Source organism: Bombina bombina, chromosome 4, assembly GCF_027579735.1.
Source record: "Bombina bombina isolate aBomBom1 chromosome 4, aBomBom1.pri, whole genome shotgun sequence".
Taxonomy (NCBI): domain Eukaryota; kingdom Metazoa; phylum Chordata; class Amphibia; order Anura; family Bombinatoridae; genus Bombina; species Bombina bombina.
The window spans coordinates 719,472,405-719,493,993 of record NC_069502.1 but is presented as its reverse complement, the minus strand read 5'-3'; the positions used below and the strand labels follow the sequence as shown (position 1 = coordinate 719,493,993).

Here is a 21,589-nt window from a genome sequence, read left to right as displayed (position 1 = left end):
TACCTGATAAATGGATTTCTTCTACGATACGACGAGTCCACGGATTTCATCCTTACTTGTGGGATATTATCCTCCTGCTAACAGGAAGTGGCAAAGAGCACCACAGCAGAGCTGTATATATAGCTCCTCCCTTCCCCTCCACCTCCAGTCATTCGACCGAAGGTTATAGGAAGAGAAAGGAAAACCTTAAAGGTGACTGAAGTTATAAATTGACAGGGAGGGCCGTGGACTCGTATCGTAGAAGAAATCAATTTATCAGGTAAGCATAAATTTCCTTTTCTTCTACAAGATATGACGAGTCCACAGATTTCATCCTTACTTGTGGGATACAATACCAAAGCAACACGACACGGATGAAAGGGACAAGACAGAGACCTAAACGGAAGGTACCACTGCTTGAAGAACTTTTCTCCCAAAAACCGCCTCAGAAGAAGCAAAAGTATCAAATTTGTAAAATTTGGAAAAAGTATGAAGGGACGACCAAGTCGCAGCCTTACAAATCTGTTCAACAGATGCATCGTTTTTAAAAGCCCATGTGGAAGCCACAGCCCTAGTAGAATGAGCCGTAATTCTTTCAGGAGGCTGCTGTCCAGCAGTCTCATATGCCAGGCGGATGATACTTCTCAGCCAAAAAGAAAGAGAGGTAGCCGTAGCTTTCTGACCCCTACGCTTTCCAGAATAAACAATGAAGATGATTGACGGAAATCCTTAGTTGCCTGTAAGTAAAACTTTAAGGCACGGATCACGTCCAAGTTATGTAACAGACGCTCCTTCTTAGGAGGATTAGGACACAATGAAGGAACAATAATTTTTTTATTCGAAACAACCTTAGGAAGAAAACCAGGTTTGGTACGTAACACCACCTTATCTGAATGAAATATGAGATAAGGCGAATCACACTGTAATGCTGAAAGCTCAGAAACTCTTCGAGCAGAAGAAAAAGCAACCAAAAACAGAACTTTCCAAGATAATAATTTTATATCTATGGAATGCAAAGGTTCAAACGGAACCCCTTGAAGAACTCTAAGAACTAAATTCAAACTCCAGGGAGGAGTAATTGGTCTAAATACAGGCTTAATTCTGGTTAGAGCCTGACGAAAAGACTGAACATCTGGCACATCTGCCAAGCGTTTGTGAAACAAAATTGACAACGCAGAAATTTGTTCCTTTAAGGAACTAGCTGATAAGCCTTTCTCCAATCCTTCTTGGAGAAAAGACAGAATCCTAGGAATCGTAACTTTACTCCATGAGTAGCCCTTGGATTCACACCAATAAAGATATTTACGCCATATCTTATGATAGATTTTTCTAGTGACAGGCTTTCTAGCCTGTATCAAAGTACTGATAACTGAATCAGAGAATCCTTGCTTCGATAAAATCAAGCGTTCAATCTCCATGCAGTCAGCTGCAGAGATTTGGATGTTGGAAAGGACCTTGAATAAGAAAGGTCCTGTCTCAAAGGAAGTTTCCACGGTGGTAGAGAGGACATGTTCACTAGATCCGCATACCAAGTCTTGCGTGGGCACGCAGGCTCTATCAGGATCACTGAAGCTCTCTCCTGTTTGATTCGAGCAATCACGCGTGGAAGGAGAGAAAACGGTGGAAACACATAAGCTAGGCTGAAGGCACTGCCAAGGCATCTATCAGTTCTGCCTGGGGATCCCTCAACCTGGATCCGTATCTTGGAAGCTTGGCATTCTGTCGAGATGCCATCAGATCCAATTCCGGTTTGCCCCACCGGAGAATCAATGAGGCAAATACCCCGGATGAAAAGTCTGTCAGCTTAGAAAATCCGCTTCCCAGTTCTCTACTCCTGGGATGTAGATGCTGACAGATGACAAGAGTGGGCCTCCGCCCAACGGATTATCTTGGATACCTCTTTCATCGCTAAGGAAATCCTTGTTCCCCCCTGATGATTGATATAGGCCACAGTCGTGATATTGTCCGACTGGAATCTGATGAATTTGTCCGAAGCCAACTGAGGCCATGCCTGAAGCGCATTGAATATTGCTCTAAGTTCCAGAATATTGATTGGAAGTAGACTCCACCTGAGTCCAAAGACCCTGAGCCTTCAGGGAATTCCAGACTGCACCCCAGCCCAGAAGGCTGGCGTCCGTTGTCACTATCACCCACGTGGGTCTGCGGAAGCAAGTCCCCTGGGACAGATGATCCAGCGACAACCACCAAAGAAGAGAGTCTCTGGTTTCTTGATCTAGATTTATCTGAGGAGATAAATCCGCATAATCCCCATTCCACTGTCCAAGCATGTACAGCTGCTGCGGTCTGAGATGAAAGCGAGCAAACGGAATGATGTCCATTGCCGCTACCATTAATCCAATTACCTCCATACAGTGAGCCACTGATGGCCGAGGAATGGACTGAAGTGCTCGGCAAGTATTTAGAATACTTTATTTTCTGACCTCCGTCAGAAATATTTTCATGGCTACCGAGTCCATCAGAGTTCCCAAGAAAGGAACCCTTGTCTGTGGGACAAGTGAACTTTTCTCTATGTTCACCTTCCAACCGTGAGTTCTCAGAAAAAACACTACTGTGTCTGTGTGAGATTTTGTCAGATATGTTGACACCTGGATCAGAATATCGTCCAGATAAGGCGCCACTGCTATGCCTCGCGGTCTGAGAACCGCCAAAAGAGACCCTAGAACCTTTGTGAAGATTCTGGGTGCTGTGGCCAACCCGAAGGGAAGAGCCACAAACTGATAATGTTTGTCCAAGAAGGCGAACCTTACAAACTGATGATGATCCTTGTGGATAGGAATATGAAGGTAAGCATCCTTCAAGTCCACGGTAGCCATATATTGACCCTCCTGGATCATTGGTAAAATTGTTTGTATAGTCTCCATCTTGAATGATGGAACTCTGAGAAACTTGTTTAGACACTTGAGGTCTAAGATGGGTCTGAAAGTTCCCTCTTCTTGGGGAACCACAAATAGATTTGAGTAGAAACCCTGCCCCTGTTCCAATTTTGGAACTGGACAAATTACTCCCATGGTAAAAAGGTCTTTTACATAGTGTAAGAACGCCTCTTTTTATCTGGTTTGCAGATAATCTTGAAAGATGAAATCTCCCTCTTGGGAGAAAGTCCTTTATTTCCAATTGATAAGCGTGGGTCATTATTTCTAGTGCCCAGGGGTCCTGAACATCTCTTGCCCAAGCCTGGGCAAAGAAAGAGAGTCTGCCCCCTACTAGATCCAGTCTTAGTAGCAGCAGTGGGCTTTTTGGATTGTTTACCTTTATTCCAGTTCTGGATGGGTCTCCAGACTGACTTAGATTGGGTAAAATTCCCTTCCTGCTTTATGGAAGAAGAGGAAGCTGAGGGTAGCGCTGCGGAATCTGTTGGCGCTCTACAAATAACCGATAATAATAATAATCCTCCTTTAAAGTTCCGAACGGAACGAAAATTATTTTGTTTACCCCTCATCTTAACAGACTTATCCTGAGGTAGGGCATGGCCTTTACCTCCTGTAATGTCAGAAATTATTTCCTTCAATTCAGGCCCAAAAAGTGTCTTACCTTTAAAAGGAATAGCTAAAAGCTTAGTTATTGATGAAACATCAGCAGACCAAGATTTGAGCCACAACGCTCTACGTGCTAGGATAGCAAATCCTGCATTCTTTGCCGCTAATTTAGCAATTTGAAAAGCGGCATCAGTAATAAAAGAATTAGCTAGCTTGAGAGCCTTAATTCTATCTAAAATGTCATCTAATGGAGTCTCAACCTTAAGAGACTCTTCTAGAGCCTCAAACCAAAAGGCTGCTGCAGAAGTTACTGGAACAATGCAAGCCGTAGGTTGTAAAAGAAACCCCTGATGAATAAATAATTTCTTTAGTAGATCCATAGGGGCAAAGTTTCCCAAACCTCAAAATGCCTATAAATACACCACTCACCACACCCACAATTCAGTTTAACGAATAGCCAAGAAGTGGGGTGATAAAAAAGGAGCGAAAGCATCAAACAAGGAATTGGAATAATTGTGCTTTAAACAAAAAAATCATAACCACCGCAAAAAAGGGTGGGCCTCATGGACTCTTGCCAATATGAAAGAAATTAATTTATCAGGTAAGTTCTTACATAAATTATGTTTTCTTTCATGTAATTGGCAAGAGTCCATGAGCTAGTGACGTATGGGATAGCAGATACCCAAGATGTGGAACTTCAACGCAAGAGTCACTAGAGAGGGAGGGATAAAATAAAGACAGCCAATTCCGCTGAAAAAACAATCCACAACCCAAAGCAAAAAGTTTTAATCTTTATAATGAAAAAAACTGAAATTATAAGCAGAAGAATCAAACTGAAACAGCTGCCTGAAGTACTTTTCTACCAAAAACTGCTTGCAAGGAGGAAAAAACATCAAAATGGTAGAATTTAGTAAAAGTATGCAAAGAAGACCAAGTTGCTGCTTTGCAAATCTGATCAACAGAAGCTTCATTCTTAAAAGCCCAGGAAGTAGAAACTAACCTAGTAGAATGAGCCGTAATCCTTTAAGGCGGGGATTTACATGACGCCACATAAGCAAGATGAATCAAAAGCTTTAACCAAGACGCCAAAGAAATGGCAGAAGCCTTCTGACCTTTCCTAGAACCAGAAAAGATAACAAATAGACTAGAGGTCTTTCTGAAATCTTCAGTAGCTTCAACATATTTCAAAGCTCTTACTACATCCAAAGAATGTAAAGATCTCTCCAGAGAATTCTTAGGATTAGGACACAACGAAGGGACAACAATTTCTCTACTAATGTTGTTAGAATTCACAACTTTAGGTAAAAATTTAAATGAAGTCCGCAAAACCGCCTTATCCGGATGAAAAATCAGAAAAGGAGACTCACAAGAAAGAGCAGATAACTCAGAAACTCTTCTAGCAGAAGAGATGGCCAAAAGGAACACCACTTTCCAAGAAAGTAATTTAATGTCCAGAGAATGCATAGGCTCAAACGGAGGAGCCTGTAAAGCCCTCAAAACCAAATTAAGACTCCAAGGAGGAGAGATTGACTTAATGACAGGCTTGATACGAACCAAAGCCTGTACAAAACAATGAATATCAGGAAGATTAGCAATTTTTCTGTGAAACAGAACGAGCAGAGATTTGTCCTTTCAAGGAACTTGCAGACAAACCCTTATCCAAACCATCCTGAAGAAACTGTAAAATTCTAGGAATTCTAAAAGAATGCCAAGAGAATTTATGAGAAGAACACGAAGAAATGTAAGTCTTCCAAACTCTGTAACAAATCTTTCTAGACACAGATTTACGAGCCTGTAACATAGTATTAATTACGGAGTCAGAGAAACCTCTATGACTAAGTATTAAGCGTTCAATTTCCATACCTTCAAATTAAATGATTTGAGATCCTGATGGAAAAATGGGCCTTGAGATAGAAGGTCTGGCCTTAACGGAAGTGTCCAAGGTTGGCAACTGGCCATCCGAACAAGATCCGCATACCAAAACCTGTGTGGCCATGCTGGAGCACCAGCAGCACAAACAAACGTTCCATTATGATTTTGGAAATCACTTTTGGAAGAAGAACTAGAGGCGGAAAAATATAAGCCGGATGATAATTCCAAGGAACAACGCGTCCACCGCTTCCGCCTGAGGATCCCTGGATCTGGACAGATACCTGGGAAGTTTCCTGTTTAGATGAGAAGCCATCAGATCTATTTCTGGAAGTCCCCATATCTGAACAATCTGAAGAAATACCTCTGGATGAAGAGACCATTCGCCCAGATGTAACGTCTGGCGGCTGAGATAATCCGCTTCCCAATTGTCTATACCTGGGATGTGAACCGCAGAGATTAGACAGGAGCTGGATTCCGCCCATACAAGTATCCGAGATACTTCTTTCATAGCCTGAGGACTGAGTCCCACCTTGATGATTGACATATGCCACGGTTGTGACAATGTCTGTCAGAAAACAAATAAACGATTCTCTCTTCAGAAGAGGCCAGTACTGAAGAGCTCTGAAAATCGCACAGAGTTCCAAAATGTTGATTGGTAATCTCGCCTCCTGAGATTCCCAAACCCCCTGCGCTGTCAGAGATCCTCATACAGCTCCCCAACCTGAAAGACTTGCATCTGTTGTGATCATAGTCCAGGTTGGACGAACAAATGAGGCCCCTTGAACTAAACAATGGTGATCCAACCACCAAGTCAGAGAAAAACGAACATTGGGATTTAAGGATATTAATTGTGATATATTTGTATAATCCCTGCACCATTGGTTCAGCATACAAAGCTGGAGAGGTCGCATGTGAAAAACGAGCAAAGGAGATCGCATCTGATGCGGCAGTCCTAAGACCTAAAATTTCCATGCATAAGGCTACCAAAGGGAATGATTGTGACTGAAGGTTTTGACAAGCTGAAACCAATTTCATACGTCTCTTTTCTGTTAGAGACAAAGTCATGGATACTGAATCTATTTGGAAACCCAAAAAGGTTACCCTTGTCCGAGGAATCAAGGAACTCTTTGGTAAATTGATCCTCTAACCATGTCTTTGAAGAAACAACACGAGTTGATTCGTATGAGATTCTGCAGAATGTAAAGACTGAGCAAGTACCAAGATATCGTCCAAATAAGGAAATACCGCAATACCCTGCTCTCTGATTACAGAGAGAAGGGCACCGAGAACCTTTGAAAAGATCCTTGGAGCTGTTGCTAGGCCAAAAGGAAGAGCAACACATTGGTAATGCTTGTCTAGAAAAGAGAATCTCAGGAACTGATAGTGATCCGGATGAATAGGAATATGAAGACATGCATCCTGTCTATTGTGGACATATAATGCCCTTGCTGAACAAAAGGCAGAATAGTCCTTATAGTCACCATTTTGAATGTTGGTATCCTTACATAACTATTCAATATTTTTAGATCCAGAACTGGTCTGAAAGAATTCTCTTTCTTCGGTACAATGAACAGATTTGAATAAAACCCCAGACCCCGTTCCAGATCTGGAACTGGCACAATTACCCAAGTTGACTCCAGGTCTGAAACACATTTCAGAAAAGTCTGAGCCTTTACTGGGTTTACTGGAATGCGTGAGAGAAAGAATCTTCTCACAGGCGGTCTTATCTTGAAACCTATTCTGTACCCTTGAGAAACAATGTTCTGAATACAATGATTTTGAATTGAACTGATCCAAACATCTTTGAAAAATCGTAACCTGCCCCCTACCAGCTGTGCTGGAATGAGGGCCGCACCTTCATGCGGATTTGGGAGCTGGTTTTGACTTTCTAAAGGGCTTGGATTTATTCCAGACTGGAGAAGGTTTCCAAACTGAGACCGTTCCTTTAGAGGAAGTGTCAGGCTTCTGTTACTTATTCTGACGAAAGGAACGAAAACGATTAGCAGCCCTATATTTACCCTTAGATTTTTTTGTCCTGAGGCAAAAAAGCTCCTTTCCCCCCTGTGACAGTTGAAATTATAGAATCCAACTGAGAACCAAATAACTAATTACCTTGGAAAGAAAGAGAAAGCAACGTTGACTTAGAAGTCATATCTGCATTCCAAGATTTAAGCCATAAAGCTCTTCTAGCTAAAATAGCTAAAGAAATATACCTGACATAAATCCTAATGATATAAAAAATTGCATCACAAACAAAGTTATTAGCATGTTGAAGAAGTTTAACAATGCTATAAGCATCATGGTCCGACACTTGTGCTAAAGCCTCCAACCAGAAAGTGGAAGCTGCAGCAACATCAGCCAAAGAAATAGCAGGCCTAAGAAGATTACCTGAACATAAATAAGCCTTCCTAAGAAATGATTCAAGCTTCCTATCTAAAGGATCCTTAAAAGAAGTACTATCTGCCGTAGGAATAGTAGTACGTTTAGCAAGAGTAGAAATAGCCCCACCAACTTTGGGGATTTTTTTCCCAAAACTCTAATCTATCAGATGGCAAAGGGTACAATTTCTTAAACCTTGGTGAAGGAGTAAATGAGGTACCCAGACTATTCCATTCCCTAGAAATTACATCTGAAATAGCATCAGGAACTGGAAAAACTTCTGGAATAACTACATGAGGTTTAAAAAACGAATTTAAACGCTTACTAGTTTAAATATCAAGAGGACTAGACTCCTCCATATCTAATGAAATCAACACTTTCAGTAAAGAACGAATGCACTTAGCTTTGGTAGAACCGACATCAGGCAGCGTCTTTCCAGAAGTAGATTCTGATCCAGGGTCAGGTTGTGACATCTTGCAATATGTAAAAGAAAAAACAACATATAAAGCAAAATTATCAAATTCCTTAAATGAAAGTTTCAGGAATGGGAAAAAATGCAAACAGAACAAGCCTCTAGAAACCAGAAGTAACTAAAAAGTGAGACTTAAATAATGTAAAAAAAAAAAATTGGCGCCAAGTATGACGCCCACATATTTTTTGGCTCCAAAAACATCTGTAACAAACACGAGAGTAAAAAATGACACAACTACGTGAAAACTTCCGGCGTCAACTACGACGCCGGAAATTACGTTGACGTCAGACAAACGTCAATCTCGCGCCAAAAAAGTCTCGCTCCAAAAATGACGCAATAAATTCTAGCATTTTTTGCACCCGCGAGCTTAACAGCCCGCAATTTAGAGGAAAAAATTCAATGAAAATTTTAGGTAAGAAAAATATTATTTCATATGCATTTTCCCAAAAAATTAAACTGACAATCTGAAAGAAGGAAAATAAACGTATTGACCTGAATCATGGCAAATATAGTATAAAACATATATTTAGAACTTTACATATAAAGTGCCAAACCATAGCTGAGAGTGTCATAAATAAAAATAAGACTTACTTACCCAAAGACACTCATCTACATAAAGTAGATAGCCAAACCAGTACTGAAACGAGAATCAGTAGAGGTAATGGTATATAAGAGTATATCGTCGATCTGAAAAGGGAGGTAGGAGAAGAAATCTCTACGACCGATAACAGAGAACCTATGAAATAGATCCCCTAGAGGAAGACCATGGTATTCAATAGGCAATACTCCCTTCACATCCCTCTGACATTCACTGCACTCTGAGAGGAAAACCGGGCTTCAGCCTGCTGCAAAGCGCATATCAACGTAGAAATCTAACACAAACTTACTTCACCACCTCCATGGGAGGCAAAGTTTGTAAAAACTGAATTGTGGGTGTGGTGAGGGGTGTATTTATAGGCATTTTAAGGTTTGGGAAACTTTGCCCCTCCTGGTAGGAATGTATATCCCATACGTCACTAGCTCATGGACTCTTGCCAATTACATGAAAGAAAAAATTCAGTGTAAGTAGGTACTTCTAGATATTTATCCATCTTACACAACTTCTCTGGTGGAATTAAAATAGGGTCACAATCATCCAGAGTAGCTAAAACCTCCCGAAGTAACAAGCAGAGGTGTTCAAGCTTAAATTTAAAGGACATAGGGTCCGAACCTGTCTGAGTTAAAACATACCGAGTCTGAAATTTCACCCACAGACAGTAGTTCCCTGACCCCCAACTCAGAACACTGTGAGGGTACGTCGGAAATAGCTAATAAAGCATCAGAGGATTCAGTATTTACATTAATACCTGACCTACTGCGTTTACCCTGCAACACTGGTAATTTAGATAATACCTCTGTAAGGGTAGTTGACATAACTGCAGCCATCTCCTGCAGAGTAAAAGAATTAGATGCACTAGAAGTATTTGGCGTCGCTTGTGTTGGCATTAAAGGTTGTGACACTTGGGGAGAATTGGATGGCATATCCCGATTCTCTTCAGACTGAGAATCATCCTTAGGCACACTTTCCTGACCTAATATATGGTCTTTACAATGTAAGGCTCTTTCAGTACAAGAGTTACACAATGTTAGAGGGGGTTGCACAATAGCTTCTAAACACATAGAACAATGAGATTCAGAATCCTCAATGTTTGAACAGACTAGTAATAACCACAGAAATCGTTTAAACACTTATTTATTGCTTTAAAACAAAATTTATGCTTACCTGATAAATTTCTCTCTTGTGGTGTATCCAGTCCACGGGTTCATCCATTACTTGTGGGATATTCTCCGTCCCAACAGGAAGTTGCAAAGAGGACACCCACAGCAGAGCTGTCTATATAGCTCCTCCCCTAACCCCCACCTCCAGTCATTCGACCGAAGACAAGTAAGAAAAAGGAGAAACTATAGGGTGCAGTGGTGACTGTGGTTTTAAAAATAAAAACACCTGCCTGAAAGTGACAGGGCGGGCAGTGGACTGGATACACCACAAGAGAAAGAAATTTATCAGGTAAGCATAAATTTTGTTTTCTCTTGTAAGGTGTATCCAGTCCACGAGTTCATCCATTACTTGTGGGATACCAATACCAAAGCTTTAGGACACGGATGAAGGGAGGGACAAGGCAGGAACTTAAACGGAAGGCACCACTGCCTGCAAGACCTTTCTCCCAAAAATAGCCTCCGAGGAAGCAAAAGTATCAAATTTGTAGAATTTAGAAAAAGTATGAAGCGAAGACCAAGTCGCCGCCTTACAAATCTGTTCAACAGAGGCCTCATGTTTAAAAGCCCAAGTGGAAGCTACCGCTCTAGTAGAATGAGCTGTAATTCTTTCAGGAGGCTGCTGGCCAGCAGTCTCATAAGCTAACCGGATAATGCTTCTCAGCCAAAAAGAAAGAGAAGTTGCCGAAGCCTTTTGGCCTCTCCTCCTCCCAGAGTAGACAACAAACAATGCAGATGTTTGACGAAAATCCTTAGTAGCTTGTAAATAAAACTTTAAAGCACAAACCACGTCAAGATTGTGTAACAGATGTTCCTTCTTTGAAGAAGGATTAGGACACAGTGATGGAACAACAATTTCCTGATTGATATTCTTATTAGATACTACCTTAGGAAGAAAACCAGGTTTGGTACGCAAAACTACCTTATCTGCATGGAAGATCAGATAACGGGAATCACAATGTAAGGCAGATAGCTCAGAAATTCTTCGAGCCAAAGAGATAGCTACTAAGAACAGAACTTTCCAAGATAAAAGCTTGATATCTATCGAATGCAAAGGTTCAAACGGAACCCCTTGAAGAACTTTAAGAACTAAATTTAAACTCCATGGCGGAGTAACAGGTTTAAACACAGGCTTGATTCTAACTAAAGAAAAAAGCAATAGATAGAGGCGCCAATGGTGCAGATCAATGGTGATACAATAGCACTTATAACCAGTGATATACACAAGGTACTCACATGTATAAAAGGCAATCTGTTATGCCTATAGAGACGGGCTGGATTTCTACAGCAATCCAGCTGGCTGATCCAAGATACAAAGGCAATAAATGGTGTAAGGGATTCACACCCTAGATGTAGCATAGCAATATACCATACAAAGTGGATACAGATAAAAATATATTTATTAAAAAGTATATAAAATTTTACCACTCATCTCAGTTCCAAAATAAGTATGGCTAGTGGAGAAACAGTGCAACGCGTTTCTCAGATAGACTGTTTCCTATCTGAGAAACGTGTCCTGCGTGGCCACGCAGGTGCTATCAAAATCACCGAAGCTCTCTCCTGTTTGATCTTGGCAATCAGACGAGGGAGGAGAGGAAAAGGTGGAAACACATAAGCCAGGCTGAAGGACCAGGGCACTGCTAGAGCATCTTTCAGCGCTGCCTGGGGATCCCTTGACCTGGACCCGTAACAAGGAAGCTTGGCATTCTGACGAAACGCCATCAGATCCAGTTCTTGTTTGCCCCATAGTTGAATCAGCTGGGCAAATACCTGAAAAGTCTGCCGACTTAGAAAATCCGCCTCCCAGTTCTCCACTCCTGGGATATGGATAGCTGAGAGTGAACCTCTGCCCATAGAATTATCTTGGAAACCTCCATCATTGCCAGGGGACTCCTTGTTCCCCCCTGATGGTTGTTATAGGCTACAGTCGTGATATTGTCCGACTGAAATCTGATGAACCTGGCCGCAGCTAGTTGAGGCCAAGCCTGAAGAGCATTGAATATCGCTCTGAGTTCCAGAATGTTTATCGGAAGGAGGGCTTCCTCCTGAGTCCACGAACCCTGAGCCTTCAGGGAGTTCCAGACTGCGCCCCAGCCCAGAAGGCTGGCATCTATTGTCACTATAGTCCACTCTGGCCTGCGGAAACTCATTCCCCTGGACAGATGGACCCGAGATAACCACCAGAGAAGAGAATCCCTGGTCTCTTGATCCAGATTTACCAGAGGAGACAAATCTGTGTAGTCCCCATTCCACTGATTGAGCATGCAAAGTTGCAGTGGTCTGAGATGTAGACGGAACTATGTCCATTGCCGCTACTATTAGGCCAATCATTTCCATACACTGAGCCACTAACGGCCGAGAAGTGGAATGAAGAACAGGGCAGGAAGTTAGAAGCTTTGATATCCTGACCTCTGTCAGAAAAATGTTAATTTCTACTGAATCTATCAGAGTTCCGAGGAAGGAAACTCTTGTGAGAGAAGAGAGAGAACTCTTTTCTCTGTTCACTTTCCACCTGTGAGACCTCAGAAAGGCCAGAACAATGTCCGTATGGGACTTGGCGATTTGAAAAGTCGACGCCTGGATCAGAATGTCGTCTAGGTAAGGAGCCACCGCTATGCCCCACGGCCTTGGAACCGCCAGAAGGGACCCTAGAACCTTCGTAAAGATTCTTGGTGCCGTGGCTAACCCAAAGGGAAGAGCCACAAACTGGTAATGCCTGTCTAGGAAGGTGAACCTGAGGAACTGATGATGCTCTCTGTGAATCAGAATGTGGAGATAAGCATCCTTTAAGTCCACGGTAGTCATATATTGACCCTCCTGGATCATAGGGAGGATGGTTCGGATTGTCTCCATCTTGAAGGATGGGACCCTGAGAAATTTGTTTAGAATCTTGAGATACAAGATTGGTCTGAAAGTTCCCTCTTTTTTTGGAACTATAAACAGGTTTGAATAGAAACCCTGCCAATGTTCCTCCTTTGGAACTGGTTGGATCACTCCCATAACCGATAGGTCTTGAACGCAACGTAAGAATGCCTCTCTCTTTATCTGGTTTGCAGAAAGTTGTGAAGATGAAATTTCCCCTTTGGCGATGAACCTTTAAATTCCAGAAGATATCCCTGGGAAACAATCTCTAGTGCCCAGGGATCCTGGACGTCTCTTGCTCAAGCCTGGGCAAAGAGAGAAAGTCTGCCCCCCACTAGATCCGGTCCCGGATTGGGGGCTACTCCTTCATGCCGTCTTAGAGGCAGCAGCAGGCTTTTTAGCCTGCTTCCCTTTGTTCCAAGTCTGGTTAGGTCTCCAGACTGGTTTGGACTGGGCGAAATTTCCCTCTTGTTTGGCATTAGAGGAAGCCGAAGCTGCGCCACCTTTGAAGTTTCGAAAGGAACGAAAATTATTCTGTTTGGTCCTTAATTTATTGGACCTATCCTGAGGAAAGGCGTGACCTTTTCCTTCGGTAATGTCAGAGATGATCTCCTTCAGGCCAGGCCCGAATAGGGTCTTTCCTTTGAAGGGGATGTTAAGAAGCTTAGACTTTGAAGTAACGTCTGCTGACCAGGACTTAAGCCATAGCGCCCTACGCGCCAGAATGGCAAAACCTGAATTCTTAGCCGTTAGCTTGGTTAAATGAAAAACAGCGTTAGAAATAAAGGAATTAGCTAACTTAAGAGCTTTAATCCTGTCTAAGATATCATCTAACGGGGTCTCCACCTGTAGAGCCTCCTCAAGAGACTCGAACCAAAAGGCCACTGCAGCAGTAACTGGAGCAATGCATGCAAGAGGCTGGAGAATAAAACCTTGATGAATAAACATTTTCTTAAGGAGACCCTCCAATTTTTTATCCATAGGATCTAGGAAAGCAGAACTGTCTTCGAGAGGGATAGTTGCACGCTTAGCTAGGGTAGAAACAGCTCCCTCCACCTTAGGGACTGTCTGCCACGTGTCCCGTATGGTGGCATCTATGGGAAACATCTTTTTAAAAGCAGGAGGGGGAGAGAACGGCACACCTGGTCTATCCCATTCCATAGTAATAATTTCCAAAAACCTCTTAGGGACTGGAAAAACATCAGTGTAAACAAGCACTGCAAAGTATTTGTCCATTGTACACAATTTCTCTGGAACTACAATGGGGTCACAGTCATCCAGAGTCGTTAAAACCTCCCTGAGCAATAAGCGGAGGTGTTCGAGCTTAAATTTAAACGCTGTCATTTCAGAATCAGACTGAAGTAACACCTTCCCTGAATCTGAAATGTCACCCTCAGATAGAAACTCCCTTGCACCGGCTACGGAACCTAGTGAGGGTATATCGGACACAGCTATTAAAGCGTCAGAAAGCTCTGCATTTGTTCTAGCCCCAGAGCTGTCCCGCTTTCCTTGTAACCCTGGCAGTTTGGACAATACCTCTGTGAGGGTAGAATTCATAACTGTCGCCATGTCCTGTAAGGTAAAAGAATTAGACACGCTAGATGTACTTGGCGTCACTTGGGCGGGAGTTATAGGTTCTGTCACATGGGGAGAGCTAGATGGCATAACCTCCCTTTTTGCAGTCTGAGAATTCTCTGGTGATAAATCTTTTAAAGCCATAATATGGTCCTTATAGTTTATAGATACTTCAGTACATTTGGTACACATTCTAAGAGGGGGTTCCACAATGGCTTCTAAACATATTGAACAAGGAGTTTCCTCTATGTCAGACATGTTTAACAAACTAGTAATGACACCAGCAAGCTTGGAAAACACCTTAATAAATGTGAAAAAGCAATTAAACAAAAACGGTACTGTGCCTTTAAGAGAAAAAAACTAGCACTTAAACTGCAAAACAGAGTTAAAATGTAGTAAAGACTTCGACATTTTTACAGTGTGTGTAAGGAACTAAAGCAACATTGCACCCACTTGCAAATGGATGATTAACCCCTTAGCCCCCAAACCGGATTCAAAAAACGTCAACCACCTGTAAAAGACAGTTAAGCACCTTGCCACAGCTCTGCTGTGGCTCCTACCTGCCCTCAAATACAATTAGGGAATAAATAAGCCCTCTATAGTGGTCCTCAGATGCAAGAGGACTCCTCTAGGGAAGCTGGATGTCTCAGTCTGAAAGAAAACTGTGAAACTGAAGCGCGAAAATAGGCCAATCCCACCATGCACTCGATGTCAGAGGGGCCTTAAGGAAATACTCCTAGGAGTATCTGACTATGCCATGTGGAAAACTAGGCCCCAAATAAAGAGACTTATCACCCTCAGAGAAAAAAAACGTCCTATTAATGAAACATGACAACGTTTTGTCACTAATTAATATGATTAACATGAGTATTACCCCATTTTGAAAGCATGATCCCAGTCGTAAAATCACTTCATTTAGCTTACCTCAATATACACAAGGTTCTGTCAGCATTTTCTAGAACTTATCCTTTCTCTAGAAATAAAAGTACTGAACATACCTCAAAGCAGGTAATCTGAAGACCGTTCCCCCAACTGAAGTTATCCCATACTCTTCAGTTATGTGTGAGAACAGCAATGGACCTTAGTTACAAACCGCTAAGATCATCAACCTCCAGGCAGAACTCTTCTTCTAATTTCTGCCTGAGAGTAAAACAGTACAACGCCGGTACCGTTTAAAAATAAACTCTTGATTGAAGGCAAAACTACACTAAGTCACCACACATCTCTTTATACTTCCTATCTTGTCGAGAGTTGCAAAGAGAATGACTGGAGGTGGGGGTTAGGGGAGGAGCTATATAGACAGCTCTGCTGTGGGTGTCCTCTTTGCTACTTCCTGTTGGGAAGGAGAATATCCCACAAGTAATGGATGAACCCGTGGACTGGATACACCTTACAAGAGAAATGGAGCCCCTTCGAAGGCACCACAGCCTGAAATTACCCAACACCCTATAAAAACTAGACTACAAGAGAAAAACCGGAAGCCCAGGTAACTGCACATCAGTTACATAACCTGCAAAGCCGTGCTAGAGACCACTCAGACCCAGAGTCTGCTGAGCACAAGAGCCTCCAAGAAGCCAGCCTGTGGCTCTCGAATCCCACGAAAAGAACCCCCCGACCTAATGGCCAAAAACCTCTATCTACCTCCGAGAGGGAGAATAGATGACCCCATAAGACATCCAAAAGACCATCCAACACAGGCTCAAATCAAACTTAGAGCAACCCAAGGTTGCTACAGTACTACTGCCAAGGGAGACAAACTCCCGAGAAGGACAAGGACCAGAAAGATGAGTCCATACTCAAGAAAAAACGTCACTAAGATGACCAGAGGGCCACCTTCATATTCCTGACACGGCACCATACCGCATATGGTGCTCCATAAAACCTGTGAGTTCTCTATTACATCATAGTCAAGTCAAAAACCGTCAACCTAGTGAAACATTGACAAGCAGAGACAGGATAACTGTCCTAGCAGCTAAAAAGATCTCTCCAACAGAACACAGAGCCACATGCAAATAAGAACTCACAATGACCAATCTCCAGACAGCAAAGCTGACCCTAAGCCAACATGGGACTCACCGAGTAGCTCTGAAAAATCTCGAAGACAGCTCTTGAACAGAAAATTCCGGGCTCCAAGGAGCGACCCATCCCAGCAGCAGACGCCACCAGTAGAGAGATGGGCACCATAGTCCTTCCACTGAGGAGAAGGACATACTCAATAAAAGTAAATAGTCAACACTGCATAGAAGCAAAACCCCCGAGACCACTTCTAAAACTGGCATGCTACCATGAGTCATGACAGGAACTTCGTGCTCGGGTCCGAAAATCCCTACACGGCTGCCTTCCAATAAGAAGGAACACTCCCCAAAGGAAGAAAGTGTTCTGACACTCAGCATCCTAACAGAATCCAGCTTACAGCAGGAGCCTTACCTGGGTTCAAACCCACAACCTCCTGCTTCAGAAACGGTGGAGTTAATCACTACTCCACATCTCCCTTTCCTAGATTCCGAGGACGCAAGGAAGAGAAAAAAAACCCCTACGAGGCAAGAAAAACAAGGATCCACAGGCCTTCACCAATACTGAGGTACCTCCAAATCAAGGAGAAAATGCAAGAACCCATCCCCCACCTTAGGTGAGAAGAACAGAAACTAAAGCAATGGTAACAACCCTACCAATAGAGGCGAGACCCTTTGGCCAATATCGCCAGCCCAGTTGATACAACAACTGGAGTCCACAAGGAAGCATCAGATGTACCAGCAGACCAGTAGGGACCCATCAGAGACCTCAAACTAAAGCCTCAGGCAAATATGAGTTTCCCATGAGAGCCAGAAACCCCTCCCCCTTCAAAAGGGACACACGGGAGAACCAAACCCTAAGGTTAAGCAGAACCGTCCATGCCCATTCCAGGCAAGAGACATGGTCCCAAGCCAGAGTCCTCAAAAACATAACCGATCGAAAGATCTAACCTCCTGGGGAACCCATAAGCTTCATCCTATGGTTAGGAGCGCACCCAAGACAGAGCCTTCCACCATCTAAAGTCCTTAGACTTAAAGTACCTAGCAACAGCCTCAAACCCAAGAGTTTGAAAAAACTCCTGACCAGTTTAAGAAATTGGTAACCAGTACCCCTGGATCGCAAGGTAATCCTTTGTAGACAGGCTTAACCACCTGACCAACACGCTGGTGAAGATAAATAGTAATTTTCCTGACCCCAGAAAGTCGAAAATCTGTAACCGACCTCTGACCTCCTACCCTCAAGCCCGAAGGCTAGATCTGCAATAAGGTTGAAGGATAGCACCCGAGTGTCTAAAGACCATGGATGACAAAAGGGTAGTTCTTATATTGAGAAGACAGTCTAACGATATCCTTGCAGGATCGGTCTCCCAAAATCCTTGTAACAGGAATAACGCTGGGAGCCTCGCAGCTCCTGGCAGAAAAGGCAGGGTGACCCCTGCACTCCACGTACTAGAGTAAACAAAAGGCTAAGCACAGGAAGGAGGACATGCCAGCCCTTCCAGAACAGATGAAGATCTAACCTCCAAGACGGGAAGGAAAAAGACTCCTCCACCGCAAAAGTAATGCGACTAGGCTACAAGAGTCAACATCCGGAAGAATCCGCAAGTGAAGATGCAAATCATCCACCACCCGGAATACATTCACAGCTCCAAACTCCAAAGGAATGGAAAAACCTTTAGGAACCACAATGACGTCTGAAAGAGTGACACATATCCTAAGCAAATAGCCTGAAAAAGCCAACTTAGATCGGAGCTTACAACCTTCCTTCCAGAAGTGCTGGATCTACGCACTAGGCCCCATACTTCGTAGTAGGATCCAAGCCTGGAGTTCATATCAATGGGCCAAAGTGACAATCAGAATCCGACAAGATAATCAGCACCATGAGGGTGACATGAACTCAGGCAGGTACTGGAGTGTCCAGAACCTGTCTAGTACAAGGACACTCCAGGACTGTCTAAGGTCCAAGAAAAGAAAAAAAAATCCACCCGAAGGTTCGATAATATGAACAAGAAGCATAACTTAATTCTTCGATCAAAAGTGTGCAACTTCCGAGGAAGTGCCCACACGACCACAAAATCGCAAGTATCGGTTGCAGAGAAAGAACATTCCCAAAACTGAAATTATATCAGACATGAGCTTATTAAAAACAAATTAAACACATCCTAGTCCGGCTCAAAATAAAAGTAAGGCAGCACCCGCGGGTGAACACCCAAGGTAAATGGATACGCCAACAGGACCAGCCGATCTGAGCTTGGGTGAATGGGGCCTCTGAAATGGAACCGAAACATAAAAGAAAAACAGACGTCAAGGAGATTAGCTTCATCCCCAAATGTCTATCTCCAGCATCTAAGGCCTCGGATCCCTCAGCCCACTAGGACTGGAATCCTCCAGCACCGCCAAAATATGCCTTAGTAGGACAAAGACGTGCCAGCCTATAACGAAAGGCAATATTATCCCTTGACGGACCGATAAACGACCCCAAGGTTGGGATCCCTGAAGCCTCAAAGGCCAACGATTCCCCAGGAGGCCGAACTGAATCAGGTGATCTCACGCCCGATGGGCCATGGTTGACAGAACACGGACAGTATAAAAATATTTCACTTGGTAGATATAAATGAGCCAGCGCCATAGATATGGCCATGCGGAACCGTGCTGTAACCTCTGGAGGAAACAAGCCACTTTCCGGAGAAGGTGTAAAGGCCATAGGGACACCTACTTGCGTAGCAAAGAAAGGACCTGGGGCACGCGCCTCACAGGACATGGGGTCCTCGGGGCGGGTGGCTCAATTCACTCTAAGGTCCCTAAATTCGGGAGAAGAGAGTACTCTAGAAAGGCAATCGGAACATAACTGATGGGCATGGATAACCCGGGCCATTTCATATTCATCACAAGATGCATTCTCCGCATCGGAGACATCCGTGTCAAAGAAATCAGAATCATCCATAATTTTGGGATTACAAAAATGACAAACACTAACTGGCACCCTTTTTACACCCCCAATGGCTGGGGCACTCAACATCTCCTGTGAACCAGACAACCCACGAGCAGACTCTCTCTGTCAGTGGAAAACAACGTAACCGCACCCGGTCACTAGGTGCACCGTGCCAGTCACAAAAAAAGCGTGCAAATCTCAGGAGATTGCGCCAATTGATACCACCGTTATGTTCCGAAAAGCCATGAGCCCAAGGATTACTACACATTAGCAGATAGAACCGCATAACAAACATGATTAAAGTCCCCCCCTGTTCAATAACCCCCCTCAGGAGATATTAACCAATGATTACTATTTTAAGATAAAAGGAGTCCCACTGGGACCCTACCTTCTCTCGTTAAGATTACATTCACAGAATGAAATAAAATGAAAACGATCTTACCGGAATCTACGCCATGGAACAGGAACTCGCTTCTGACATGGTCTTGAGCGAATAAAAGTAGGCAGAGAAACTCATCAACGCTGATTGCCAAGGAGCTGTTAATATGAGTCGGGATGATTTCGCAGAATCACTCTCCCTGCATCTCCGGACTCTAACCTTCATCCATGCTCTCACTGAAAGGCTGACAGGATTACTTAAAACTCCAGTCCCATTTCGAAGAGTACTACCCTCCATAAGAGACTATCTTCAAACTTCTGGAACTTCTCTGCCAACCTCCTGTGACGAAAGGCAAAGAACGACTGGGGGATGAGAGAAGTGGGGGAGGTATTTGAAGCCTTTGGCTGGGGTGTCTTTGCCTCCTCCTGTAATGAATGCAGCTATGGACTCTTCCCGTTTAAGAAGAAAAAGACGAGTTTTTTTTTTTGGGGGGGGGGGGAGGAAATCACATCTTGAATTAATGTATTTTCAACAGTTATATTTCAAATTAGACTAGAGAATTTGTGTAATAGAGGAGGGAATGTTAAGAAAACCTGAGGGATGCAATTTGCAAACTAGCAGTAACTCTAGTACTTTCCTCTGTTTCGGACTAATACCTGATGAAAACTACATACGCTTTGGTGTATGTGGAGAGAACTTAACTTGTCTGTCTGCTACCGGCTTTAATCTACATATGCAAAGCATATGTGTACTTAAAAGGACATGTTCTGAGTATTGTTGGGAGGAATGGTATAATAATCACCACCATTTGGAGCCTGTGGGAGAAATAACCATCGCAGAATACAAATTAAATAGCATATATCGGTGGTTCTCAACCTACGTGATCACAAGGCTTGGTAAGTTTTAGCCAGACCTGTCCAGGGCCCAGTAATTTTAGGGAGTGGGTTGGAGTAGGTTTGGAACAGCTGAACATTATGTAACAAACTTTATTACTACCAACAAAGCTATGGAAATATAACAGGCATGAAAAGAATAATGTATAACAAAAATGTTCAGTCTTAGAATGTTGCATCAATGAGACTTTTGCTGACACTTTTCCTTTATTAGTTTGTCCAACTGTGGTGTCAGAGCGAGCCATGGAGGTATGTCAGGTTGCGGCCCACCAGCAGGGCCGTCGTGGCCCGGTTGTTGAGAAACACTGGCATAAATAGTATAAGTTATCACAGCTAGTAGTGATCACTTTTACAAATAACATATGGACGATAACAAAACGTATCAATATTGTGCATTTCAAATTTAATTTTTATGTCCTATTAAATGTACAAAGTGGGATTTGTCAACTACCTGTAAACACAAAAAACATAATTTATGCTTACCTGATAAATTCCTTTCTTCTGTTGTGTGATCAGTCCACGGGTCATCATTACTTCTGGGATATAACTCCTCCCCAACAGGAAATGCAAGAGGATTCACCCAGCAGAGCTGATATAGCTCCTCCCCTCTACGTCAGTCCCAGTCATTCGACCAAGAATCAACGAGAAAGGAGTAACCAAGGGTGAAGTGGTGACTGGAGTATAATTTAAAAGATATTTACCTGCCTTAAAAACAGGGCGGGCCGTGGACTGATCACACAACAGAAGAAAGGAATTTATCAGGTAAGCATAAATTATGTTTTCTTCTGTTATGTGTGATCAGTCCACGGGTCATCATTACTTCTGGGATACCAATACCAAAGCAAAAGTACACGGATGACGGGAGGGATAGGCAGGCTCATTATACAGAAGGAACCACTGCCTGAAGAACCTTTCTCCCAAAAATAGCCTCCGAAGAAGCAAAAGTGTCAAATTTGTAAAATTTGGAAAAAGTATGAAGCGC

The 21,589-nt window shown here is 43.1% G+C and overlaps 1 protein-coding gene across 1 annotated transcript in view; it reads right to left on the bottom strand.

Annotated features, from left to right (window-relative positions):
• SPAST (spastin) overlaps positions 1–21,589 on the bottom strand; it is a gene marked incomplete in the record, with an annotated part of 171,477 nt that overhangs the window by 10,360 nt on the left and 139,528 nt on the right.